The sequence below is a fragment of the Rhopalosiphum padi genome, chromosome 3, assembly GCF_020882245.1.
Source record: "Rhopalosiphum padi isolate XX-2018 chromosome 3, ASM2088224v1, whole genome shotgun sequence".
NCBI lineage: Eukaryota > Metazoa > Arthropoda > Insecta > Hemiptera > Aphididae > Rhopalosiphum > Rhopalosiphum padi.
In genome coordinates this window covers 8,866,142-8,879,933 of record NC_083599.1, presented here as the reverse complement: position 1 = coordinate 8,879,933, position 13,792 = coordinate 8,866,142, and positions in this window count along the sequence as shown.

Sequence of the window (13,792 nt, the reverse complement as noted above, 5' to 3'; positions counted from 1 at the left end):
TGTAGGACACAGTATTCCTTGAAAATAATAGTTGGAAATAGTTACAACCCCAAGAATCCTTGGAAATCTTCATAAAACTATCAAAAATCACCATATACGGATTAATATCTTTGTCTCAGAGAAAATATTCCTTGAAAACAAAAGCCGGAAAAAATACATCCCCAATAAATCTTGACAATATTGGTCGTAAATATCAAACATCCCCAAAAATGCTTGATTTCCTTGGTGTGAGACACTAAACTCCTTGAAATTATGGGTCTATTATCTGTTAATTTTCTAAAATACTGATAAAATTGAAGTAAAATTCCCAAAAACTATTGAATATCTAGATGTAGGACACATAATTCCTTTAAACTAATAGCTGGAAATATTTACAACCCCAAAAATCCTTGGAAATCTTGATAAAACTTATCAAAGATTTCCATATGCGCTTGAATATCTTGGTGTAAGACACAAATTACTTGAAAAAAAAGTCGGAAATAATTACAACCCCAATAATCCTTGATAATTATGATCAAAAATATCAAAGATCCCCATATATACTAGAATATCTTGATGTAAAACACATAATTCCTTGAAAAAAATGGTATAAAACAAAAAAATTACCTAAAATTCTTGAAATGTATCGTCAAAAATTCTCATAAACAGCGGTATATATTGATGTTGGATACATTATTCCTTTAAACTAATAGCTGGAAATATTTACAACCCCAAAAATCCTTGGAAATCTTGATAAAACTTATCAAAGATTCCCATATGCACTTGAATATCTTGGTGTGAGACACAAATTACTTGAAAAAAAAGTCGGAAATATTTACAACCCCAATAATTCTTGATAATTATGATCAAAAATATCAAAGATCCCCATATATGCTGGAATATCTTGATGCAGAACACATAATTCATTGAAAAAAATGGTATAAAACAAAAAAATTACCTAAAATTCTTGAAATGTATCGTCAAAAATTCTCATAAACAGCGGTATATATTGATGTTGGATACATTATTCCTTTAAACTAATAGCTGGAAATATTTACAACCCCAAAAATCCTTGGAAATCTTGATAAAACTTATCAAAGATTCCCATATGCACTTGAATATCTTGGTGTGAGACACAAATTACTTGAAAAAAAAGTCGGAAATATTTACAACCCCAATAATTCTTGATAATTATGATCAAAAATATCAAAGATCCCCATATATGCTGGAATATCTTGATGCAGAACACATAATTCATTGAAAAAAATGGTCTAAAACAATAAAATTACCTAAACTTCTTGAAATGTATCGTCAAAAATTCTCATAAACAGCGGTATATATTGATGTTGGATACATAATTCCTTGAAAATAATAGCCGGAAATATTTACAACCCCAAGAATCCTTGAAATTCGTGGTTAAAATATTAAATATCACCAAAAACGCTTGAATATTTTGATGTAGGACACAGTATTCCTTGAAAATAATACTTGGAAATAGTTACAACCCCAAGAATCCTTGAAATTCGTGGTTAAAATATTAAATATCACCAAAAACGCTTGAATATCTTGATGTAGGATACATTATTCCTTTAAACTAATAGCTGGAAATATTTACAACCCCAAAAATCCTTGGAAATCTTGATAAAACTTATCAAAGATTTCCATATGCGCTTGAATATCTTGGTGTAAGACACAAATTACTTGAAAAAAAAGTCGGAAATAATTACAACCCCAAGAATCCTTGAAATTCGTGGTTAAAATATTAAATATCACCAAAAACGCTTGAATATCTTGATGTAGGACACAGTATTCCTTGAAAATAATAGTTGGAAATAGTTACAACCCCAAGAATCCTTGGAAATCTTCATAAAACTATCAAAAATCACCATATACGGATTAATATCTTTGTCTCAGAGAAAATATTCCTTGAAAACAAAAGCCGGAAAAAATACATCCCCAATAAATCTTGACAATATTGGTCGTAAATATCAAACATCCCCAAAAATGCTTGATTTCCTTGGTGTGAGACACTAAACTCCTTGAAATTATGGGTCTATTATCTGTTAATTTTCTAAAATACTGATAAAATTGAAGTAAAATTCCCAAAAACTATTGAATATCTAGATGTAGGACACATAATTCCTTTAAACTAATAGCTGGAAATATTTACAACCCCAAAAATCCTTGGAAATCTTGATAAAACTTATCAAAGATTTCCATATGCGCTTGAATATCTTGGTGTAAGACACAAATTACTTGAAAAAAAAGTCGGAAATAATTACAACCCCAATAATCCTTGATAATTATGATCAAAAATATCAAAGATCCCCATATATACTGGAATATCTTGATGTAAAACACATAACTCCTTGAAAAAAATGGTATAAAACAAAAAAATTACCTAAAATTCTTGAAATGTATCGTCAAAAATTCGAATAAACAGCGGTATATATTGATGTTGGATACATTATTCCTTTAAACTAATAGCTGGAAATATTTACAACCCCAAAAATCCTTGGAAATCTTGATAAAACTTATCAAAGATTTCCATATGCGCTTGAATATCTTGGTGTGAGACACAAATTACTTGAAAAAAAAGTCGGAAATATTTACAACCCCAATAATTCTTGATAATTATGATCAAAAATATCAAAGATCCCCATATATGCTGGAATATCTTGATGCAGAACACATAATTCATTGAAAAAAATGGTATAAAACAAAAAAATTACCTAAAATTCTTGAAATGTATCGTCAAAAATTCTCATAAACAGCGGTATATATTGATGTTGGATACATTATTCCTTTAAACTAATAGCTGGAAATATTTACAACCCCAAAAATCCTTGGAAATCTTGATAAAACTTATCAAAGATTCCCATATGCACTTGAATATCTTGGTGTGAGACACAAATTACTTGAAAAAAAAGTCGGAAATATTTACAACCCCAATAATTCTTGATAATTATGATCAAAAATATCAAAGATCCCCATATATGCTGGAATATCTTGATGCAGAACACATAATTCATTGAAAAAAATGGTCTAAAACAATAAAATTACCTAAACTTCTTGAAATGTATCGTCAAAAATTCTCATAAACAGCGGTATATATTGATGTTGGATACATAATTCCTTGAAAATAATAGCCGGAAATATTTACAACCCCAAGAATCCTTGAAATTCGTGGTTAAAATATTAAATATCACCAAAAACGCTTGAATATCTTGATGTAGGACACAGTATTCCTTGAAAATAATAGTTGGAAATAGTTACAACCCCAAGAATCCTTGGAAATCTTCATAAAACTATCAAAAATCACCATATACGGATTAATATCTTTGTTTCAGAGCAAATATTCCTTGAAAACAAAAGCCGGAAAAAATACATCCCCAATAAATCTTGACAATATTGGTCGTAAATATCAAACATCCCCAAAAATGCTTGATTTCCTTGGTGTGAGACACTAAACTCCTTGAAATTATGGGTCTATTATCTGTTAATTTTCTAAAATACTGATAAAATTGAAGTAAAATTCCCAAAAACTATTGAATATCTAGATGTAGGACACATAATTCCTTTAATCTAATAGCTGGAAATATTTACAACCCCAAAAATCCTTGGAAATCTTGATAAAACTTATCAAAGATTTCCATATGCGATTGAATATCTTGGTGTAAGACACAAATTACTTGAAAAAAAAGTCGGAAATAATTACAATCCCAATAATCCTTGATAATTATGATCAAAAATATCAAAGATCCCCATATATACTGGAATATCTTGATGTAAAACACATAATTCCTTGAAAAAAATTGTCTAAAACAATAAAATTACCTAAAATTCTTGAAATGTATCGTCAAAAATTCTCATAAACAGCGGTATATATTGATGTTGGATACATAATTCCTTTAAACTAATAGCTGGAAATATTTACAACCCCAAAAATCCTTGGAAATCTTGATAAAACTTATCAAAGATTTCCATATGCGCTTGAATATCTTGGTGTAAGACACAAATTACTTGAAAAAAAAGTCGGAAATAATTACAACCCCAATAATCCTTGATAATTATGATCAAAAATATCAAAGATCCCCATATATACTGGAATATCTTGATGTAAAACACATAACTCCTTGAAAAAAATGGTATAAAACAAAAAAATTACCTAAAATTCTTGAAATGTATCGTCAAAAATTCGAATAAACAGCGGTATATATTGATGTTGGATACATTATTCCTTTAAACTAATAGCTGGAAATATTTACAACCCCAAAAATCCTTGGAAATCTTGATAAAACTTATCAAAGATTTCCATATGCGCTTGAATATCTTGGTGTGAGACACAAATTACTTGAAAAAAAAGTCGGAAATATTTACAACCCCAATAATTCTTGATAATTATGATCAAAAATATCAAAGATCCCCATATATGCTGGAATATCTTGATGCAGAACACATAATTCATTGAAAAAAATGGTATAAAACAAAAAAATTACCTAAAATTCTTGAAATGTATCGTCAAAAATTCTCATAAACAGCGGTATATATTGATGTTGGATACATTATTCCTTTAAACTAATAGCTGGAAATATTTACAACCCCAAAAATCCTTGGAAATCTTGATAAAACTTATCAAAGATTCCCATATGCACTTGAATATCTTGGTGTGAGACACAAATTACTTGAAAAAAAAGTCGGAAATATTTACAACCCCAATAATTCTTGATAATTATGATCAAAAATATCAAAGATCCCCATATATGCTGGAATATCTTGATGCAGAACACATAATTCATTGAAAAAAATGGTCTAAAACAATAAAATTACCTAAACTTCTTGAAATGTATCGTCAAAAATTCTCATAAACAGCGGTATATATTGATGTTGGATACATAATTCCTTGAAAATAATAGCCGGAAATATTTACAACCCCAAGAATCCTTGAAATTCGTGGTTAAAATATTAAATATCACCAAAAACGCTTGAATATCTTGATGTAGGACACAGTATTCCTTGAAAATAATAGTTGGAAATAGTTACAACCCCAAGAATCCTTGGAAATCTTCATAAAACTATCAAAAATCACCATATACGGATTAATATCTTTGTTTCAGAGCAAATATTCCTTGAAAACAAAAGCCGGAAAAAATACATCCCCAATAAATCTTGACAATATTGGTCGTAAATATCAAACATCCCCAAAAATGCTTGATTTCCTTGGTGTGAGACACTAAACTCCTTGAAATTATGGGTCTATTATCTGTTAATTTTCTAAAATACTGATAAAATTGAAGTAAAATTCCCAAAAACTATTGAATATCTAGATGTAGGACACATAATTCCTTTAATCTAATAGCTGGAAATATTTACAACCCCAAAAATCCTTGGAAATCTTGATAAAACTTATCAAAGATTTCCATATGCGCTTGAATATCTTGGTGTAAGACACAAATTACTTGAAAAAAAAGTCGGAAATAATTACAATCCCAATAATCCTTGATAATTATGATCAAAAATATCAAAGATCCCCATATATACTGGAATATCTTGATGTAAAACACATAATTCCTTGAAAAAAATTGTCTAAAACAATAAAATTACCTAAAATTCTTGAAATGTATCGTCAAAAATTCTCATAAACAGCGGTATATATTGATGTTGGATACATAATTCCTTTAAACTAATAGCTGGAAATATTTACAACCCCAAAAATCCTTGGAAATCTTGATAAAACTTATCAAAGATTTCCATATGCGCTTGAATATCTTGGTGTAAGACACAAATTACTTGAAAAAAAAGTCGGAAATAATTACAACCCCAATAATCCTTGATAATTATGATCAAAAATATCAAAGATCCCCATATATACTGGAATATCTTGATGTAAAACACATAATTCCTTGAAAAAAATGGTATAAAACAAAAAAATTACCTAAAATTCTTGAAATGTATCGTCAAAAATTCTCATAAACAGCGGTATATATTGATGTTGGATACATTATTCCTTTAAACTAATAGCTGGAAATATTTACAACCCCAAAAATCCTTGGAAATCTTGATAAAACTTATCAAAGATTCCCATATGCACTTGAATATCTTGGTGTGAGACACAAATTACTTGAAAAAAAAGTCGGAAATATTTACAACCCCAATAATTCTTGATAATTATGATCAAAAATATCAAAGATCCCCATATATGCTGGAATATCTTGATGCAGAACACATAATTCATTGAAAAAAATGGTATAAAACAAAAAAATTACCTAAAATTCTTGAAATGTATCGTCAAAAATTCTCATAAACAGCGGTATATATTGATGTTGGATACATTATTCCTTTAAACTAATAGCTGGAAATATTTACAACCCCAAAAATCCTTGGAAATCTTGATAAAACTTATCAAAGATTCCCATATGCACTTGAATATCTTGGTGTGAGACACAAATTACTTGAAAAAAAAGTCGGAAATATTTACAACCCCAATAATTCTTGATAATTATGATCAAAAATATCAAAGATCCCCATATATGCTGGAATATCTTGATGCAGAACACATAATTCATTGAAAAAAATGGTCTAAAACAATAAAATTACCTAAACTTCTTGAAATGTATCGTCAAAAATTCTCATAAACAGCGGTATATATTGATGTTGGATACATAATTCCTTGAAAATAATAGCCGGAAATATTTACAACCCCAAGAATCCTTGAAATTCGTGGTTAAAATATTAAATATCACCAAAAACGCTTGAATATTTTGATGTAGGACACAGTATTCCTTGAAAATAATACTTGGAAATAGTTACAACCCCAAGAATCCTTGAAATTCGTGGTTAAAATATTAAATATCACCAAAAACGCTTGAATATCTTGATGTAGGATACATTATTCCTTTAAACTAATAGCTGGAAATATTTACAACCCCAAAAATCCTTGGAAATCTTGATAAAACTTATCAAAGATTTCCATATGCGCTTGAATATCTTGGTGTAAGACACAAATTACTTGAAAAAAAAGTCGGAAATAATTACAACCCCAAGAATCCTTGAAATTCGTGGTTAAAATATTAAATATCACCAAAAACGCTTGAATATCTTGATGTAGGACACAGTATTCCTTGAAAATAATAGTTGGAAATAGTTACAACCCCAAGAATCCTTGGAAATCTTCATAAAACTATCAAAAATCACCATATACGGATTAATATCTTTGTCTCAGAGAAAATATTCCTTGAAAACAAAAGCCGGAAAAAATACATCCCCAATAAATCTTGACAATATTGGTCGTAAATATCAAACATCCCCAAAAATGCTTGATTTCCTTGGTGTGAGACACTAAACTCCTTGAAATTATGGGTCTATTATCTGTTAATTTTCTAAAATACTGATAAAATTGAAGTAAAATTCCCAAAAACTATTGAATATCTAGATGTAGGACACATAATTCCTTTAAACTAATAGCTGGAAATATTTACAACCCCAAAAATCCTTGGAAATCTTGATAAAACTTATCAAAGATTTCCATATGCGCTTGAATATCTTGGTGTAAGACACAAATTACTTGAAAAAAAAGTCGGAAATAATTACAACCCCAATAATCCTTGATAATTATGATCAAAAATATCAAAGATCCCCATATATACTGGAATATCTTGATGTAAAACACATAATTCCTTGAAAAAAATGGTATAAAACAAAAAAATTACCTAAAATTCTTGAAATGTATCGTCAAAAATTCGAATAAACAGCGGTATATATTGATGTTGGATACATTATTCCTTTAAACTAATAGCTGGAAATATTTACAACCCCAAAAATCCTTGGAAATCTTGATAAAACTTATCAAAGATTTCCATATGCGCTTGAATATCTTGGTGTGAGACACAAATTACTTGAAAAAAAAGTCGGAAATATTTACAACCCCAATAATTCTTGATAATTATGATCAAAAATATCAAAGATCCCCATATATGCTGGAATATCTTGATGCAGAACACATAATTCATTGAAAAAAATGGTATAAAACAAAAAAATTACCTAAAATTCTTGAAATGTATCGTCAAAAATTCTCATAAACAGCGGTATATATTGATGTTGGATACATTATTCCTTTAAACTAATAGCTGGAAATATTTACAACCCCAAAAATCCTTGGAAATCTTGATAAAACTTATCAAAGATTCCCATATGCACTGGAATATCTTGGTGTGAGACACAAATTACTTGAAAAAAAAGTCGGAAATATTTACAACCCCAATAATTCTTGATAATTATGATCAAAAATATCAAAGATCCCCATATATGCTGGAATATCTTGATGCAGAACACATAATTCATTGAAAAAAATGGTCTAAAACAATAAAATTACCTAAACTTCTTGAAATGTATCGTCAAAAATTCTCATAAACAGCGGTATATATTGATGTTGGATACATAATTCCTTGAAAATAATAGCCGGAAATATTTACAACCCCAAGAATCCTTGAAATTCGTGGTTAAAATATTAAATATCACCAAAAACGCTTGAATATCTTGATGTAGGACACAGTATTCCTTGAAAATAATAGTTGGAAATAGTTACAACCCCAAGAATCCTTGGAAATCTTCATAAAACTATCAAAAATCACCATATACGGATTAATATCTTTGTTTCAGAGCAAATATTCCTTGAAAACAAAAGCCGGAAAAAATACATCCCCAATAAATCTTGACAATATTGGTCGTAAATATCAAACATCCCCAAAAATGCTTGATTTCCTTGGTGTGAGACACTAAACTCCTTGAAATTATGGGTCTATTATCTGTTAATTTTCTAAAATACTGATAAAATTGAAGTAAAATTCCCAAAAACTATTGAATATCTAGATGTAGGACACATAATTCCTTTAATCTAATAGCTGGAAATATTTACAACCCCAAAAATCCTTGGAAATCTTGATAAAACTTATCAAAGATTTCCATATGCGCTTGAATATCTTGGTGTAAGACACAAATTACTTGAAAAAAAAGTCGGAAATAATTACAATCCCAATAATCCTTGATAATTATGATCAAAAATATCAAAGATCCCCATATATACTGGAATATCTTGATGTAAAACACATAATTCCTTGAAAAAAATTGTCTAAAACAATAAAATTACCTAAAATTCTTGAAATGTATCGTCAAAAATTCTCATAAACAGCGGTATATATTGATGTTGGATACATAATTCCTTTAAACTAATAGCTGGAAATATTTACAACCCCAAAAATCCTTGGAAATCTTGATAAAACTTATCAAAGATTTCCATATGCGCTTGAATATCTTGGTGTAAGACACAAATTACTTGAAAAAAAAGTCGGAAATAATTACAACCCCAAGAATCCTTGAAATTCGTGGTTAAAATATTAAATATCACCAAAAACGCTTGAATATCTTGATGTAGGACACAGTATTCCTTGAAAATAATAGTTGGAAATGGTTACAACCCCAAGAATCCTTGGAAATCTTCATAAATCTATCAAAAATCACCATATACGGATTAATATCTTTGTTTCAGAGCAAATATTCCTTGAAAACAAAAGCCGGAAAAAATACATCCCCAATAAATCTTGACAATATTGGTCGTAAATATCAAACATCCCCAAAAATGCTTGATTTCCTTGGTGTGAGACACTAAACTCCTTGAAATTATGGGTCTATTATCTGTTAATTTTCTAAAATACTGATAAAATTGAAGTAAAATTCCCAAAAACTATTGAATATCTAGATGTAGGACACATAATTCCTTTAATCTAATAGCTGGAAATATTTACAACCCCAAAAATCCTTGGAAATCTTGATAAAACTTATCAAAGATTTCCATATGCGCTTGAATATCTTGGTGTAAGACACAAATTACTTGAAAAAAAAGTCGGAAATAATTACAATCCCAATAATCCTTGATAATTATGATCAAAAATATCAAAGATCCCCATATATACTGGAATATCTTGATGTAAAACACATAATTCCTTGAAAAAAATTGTCTAAAACAATAAAATTACCTAAAATTCTTGAAATGTATCGTCAAAAATTCTCATAAACAGCGGTATATATTGATGTTGGATACATAATTCCTTTAAACTAATAGCTGGAAATATTTACAACCCCAAAAATCCTTGGAAATCTTGATAAAACTTATCAAAGATTTCCATATGCGCTTGAATATCTTGGTGTAAGACACAAATTACTTGAAAAAAAAGTCGGAAATAATTACAACCCCAAGAATCCTTGAAATTCGTGGTTAAAATATTAAATATCACCAAAAACGCTTGAATATCTTGATGTAGGACACAGTATTCCTTGAAAATAATAGTTGGAAATAGTTACAACCCCAAGAATCCTTGGAAATCTTCATAAAACTATCAAAAATCACCATATACGGATTAATATCTTTGTCTCAGAGAAAATATTCCTTGAAAACAAAAGCCGGAAAAAATACATCCCCAATAAATCTTGACAATATTGGTCGTAAATATCAAATATCCCCAAAAATGCTTGATTTCCTTGGTGTGAGACACTAAACTCCTTGAAATTATGGGTCTATTATCTGTTAATTTTCTAAAATACTGATAAAATTGAAGTAAAATTCCCAAAAACTATTGAATATCTAGATGTAGGACACATAATTCCTTTAAACTAATAGCTGGAAATATTTACAACCCCAAAAATCCTTGGAAATCTTGATAAAACTTATCAAAGATTCCCATATGCACTTGAATATCTTGGTGTGAGACACAAATTACTTGAAAAAAAAAGTCGGAAATATTTACAACCCCAATAATTCTTGATAATTATGAACAAAAATATCAAAGATCCCCATATATGCTGGAATATCTTGATGCAGAACACATAATTCATTGAAAAAAATGGTCTAAAACAATAAAATTACCTAAACTTCTTGAAATGTATCGTCAAAAATTCTCATAAACAGCGGTATATATTGATGTTGGATACATAATTCCTTGAAAATAATAGCCGGAAATATTTACAACCCCAAGAATCCTTGAAATTCGTGGTTAAAATATTAAATATCACCAAAAACGCTTGAATATCTTGATGTAGGATACATTATTCCTTTAAACTAATAGCTGGAAATATTTACAACCCCAAAAATCCTTGGAAATCTTGATAAAACTTATCAAAGATTTCCATATGCGCTTGAATATCTTGGTGTAAGACACAAATTACTTGAAAAAAAAGTCGGAAATAATTACAACCCCAAGAATCCTTGAAATTCGTGGTTAAAATATTAAATATCACCAAAAACGCTTGAATATCTTGATGTAGGACACAGTATTCCTTGAAAATAATAGTTGGAAATAGTTACAACCCCAAGAATCCTTGGAAATCTTCATAAAACTATCAAAAATCACCATATACGGATTAATATCTTTGTCTCAGAGAAAATATTCCTTGAAAACAAAAGCCGGAAAAAATACATCCCCAATAAATCTTGACAATATTGGTCGTAAATATCAAACATCCCCAAAAATGCTTGATTTCCTTGGTGTGAGACACTAAACTCCTTGAAATTATGGGTCTATTATCTGTTAATTTTCTAAAATACTGATAAAATTGAAGTAAAATTCCCAAAAACTATTGAATATCTAGATGTAGGACACATAATTCCTTTAAACTAATAGCTGGAAATATTTACAACCCCAAAAATCCTTGGAAATCTTGATAAAACTTATCAAAGATTTCCATATGCGCTTGAATATCTTGGTGTAAGACACAAATTACTTGAAAAAAAAGTCGGAAATAATTACAACCCCAATAATCCTTGATAATTATGATCAAAAATATCAAAGATCCCCATATATACTGGAATATCTTGATGTAAAACACATAATTCCTTGAAAAAAATGGTATAAAACAAAAAAATTACCTAAAATTCTTGAAATGTATCGTCAAAAATTCGAATAAACAGCGGTATATATTGATGTTGGATACATTATTCCTTTAAACTAATAGCTGGAAATATTTACAACCCCAAAAATCCTTGGAAATCTTGATAAAACTTATCAAAGATTTCCATATGCGCTTGAATATCTTGGTGTGAGACACAAATTACTTGAAAAAAAAGTCGGAAATATTTACAACCCCAATAATTCTTGATAATTATGATCAAAAATATCAAAGATCCCCATATATGCTGGAATATCTTGATGCAGAACACATAATTCATTGAAAAAAATGGTATAAAACAAAAAAATTACCTAAAATTCTTGAAATGTATCGTCAAAAATTCTCATAAACAGCGGTATATATTGATGTTGGATACATTATTCCTTTAAACTAATAGCTGGAAATATTTACAACCCCAAAAATCCTTGGAAATCTTGATAAAACTTATCAAAGATTCCCATATGCACTGGAATATCTTGGTGTGAGACACAAATTACTTGAAAAAAAAGTCGGAAATATTTACAACCCCAATAATTCTTGATAATTATGATCAAAAATATCAAAGATCCCCATATATGCTGGAATATCTTGATGCAGAACACATAATTCATTGAAAAAAATGGTCTAAAACAATAAAATTACCTAAACTTCTTGAAATGTATCGTCAAAAATTCTCATAAACAGCGGTATATATTGATGTTGGATACATAATTCCTTGAAAATAATAGCCGGAAATATTTACAACCCCAAGAATCCTTGAAATTCGTGGTTAAAATATTAAATATCACCAAAAACGCTTGAATATCTTGATGTAGGACACAGTATTCCTTGAAAATAATAGTTGGAAATAGTTACAACCCCAAGAATCCTTGGAAATCTTCATAAAACTATCAAAAATCACCATATACGGATTAATATCTTTGTTTCAGAGCAAATATTCCTTGAAAACAAAAGCCGGAAAAAATACATCCCCAATAAATCTTGACAATATTGGTCGTAAATATCAAACATCCCCAAAAATGCTTGATTTCCTTGGTGTGAGACACTAAACTCCTTGAAATTATGGGTCTATTATCTGTTAATTTTCTAAAATACTGATAAAATTGAAGTAAAATTCCCAAAAACTATTGAATATCTAGATGTAGGACACATAATTCCTTTAATCTAATAGCTGGAAATATTTACAACCCCAAAAATCCTTGGAAATCTTGATAAAACTTATCAAAGATTTCCATATGCGCTTGAATATCTTGGTGTAAGACACAAATTACTTGAAAAAAAAGTCGGAAATAATTACAATCCCAATAATCCTTGATAATTATGATCAAAAATATCAAAGATCCCCATATATACTGGAATATCTTGATGTAAAACACATAATTCCTTGAAAAAAATTGTCTAAAACAATAAAATTACCTAAAATTCTTGAAATGTATCGTCAAAAATTCTCATAAACAGCGGTATATATTGATGTTGGATACATAATTCCTTTAAACTAATAGCTGGAAATATTTACAACCCCAAAAATCCTTGGAAATCTTGATAAAACTTATCAAAGATTTCCATATGCGCTTGAATATCTTGGTGTAAGACACAAATTACTTGAAAAAAAAGTCGGAAATAATTACAACCCCAAGAATCCTTGAAATTCGTGGTTAAAATATTAAATATCACCAAAAACGCTTGAATATCTTGATGTAGGACACAGTATTCCTTGAAAATAATAGTTGGAAATGGTTACAACCCCAAGAATCCTTGGAAATCTTCATAAATCTATCAAAAATCACCATATACGGATTAATATCTTTGTTTCAGAGCAAATATTCCTTGAAAACAAAAGCCGGAAAAAATACATCCCCAATAAATCTTGACAATA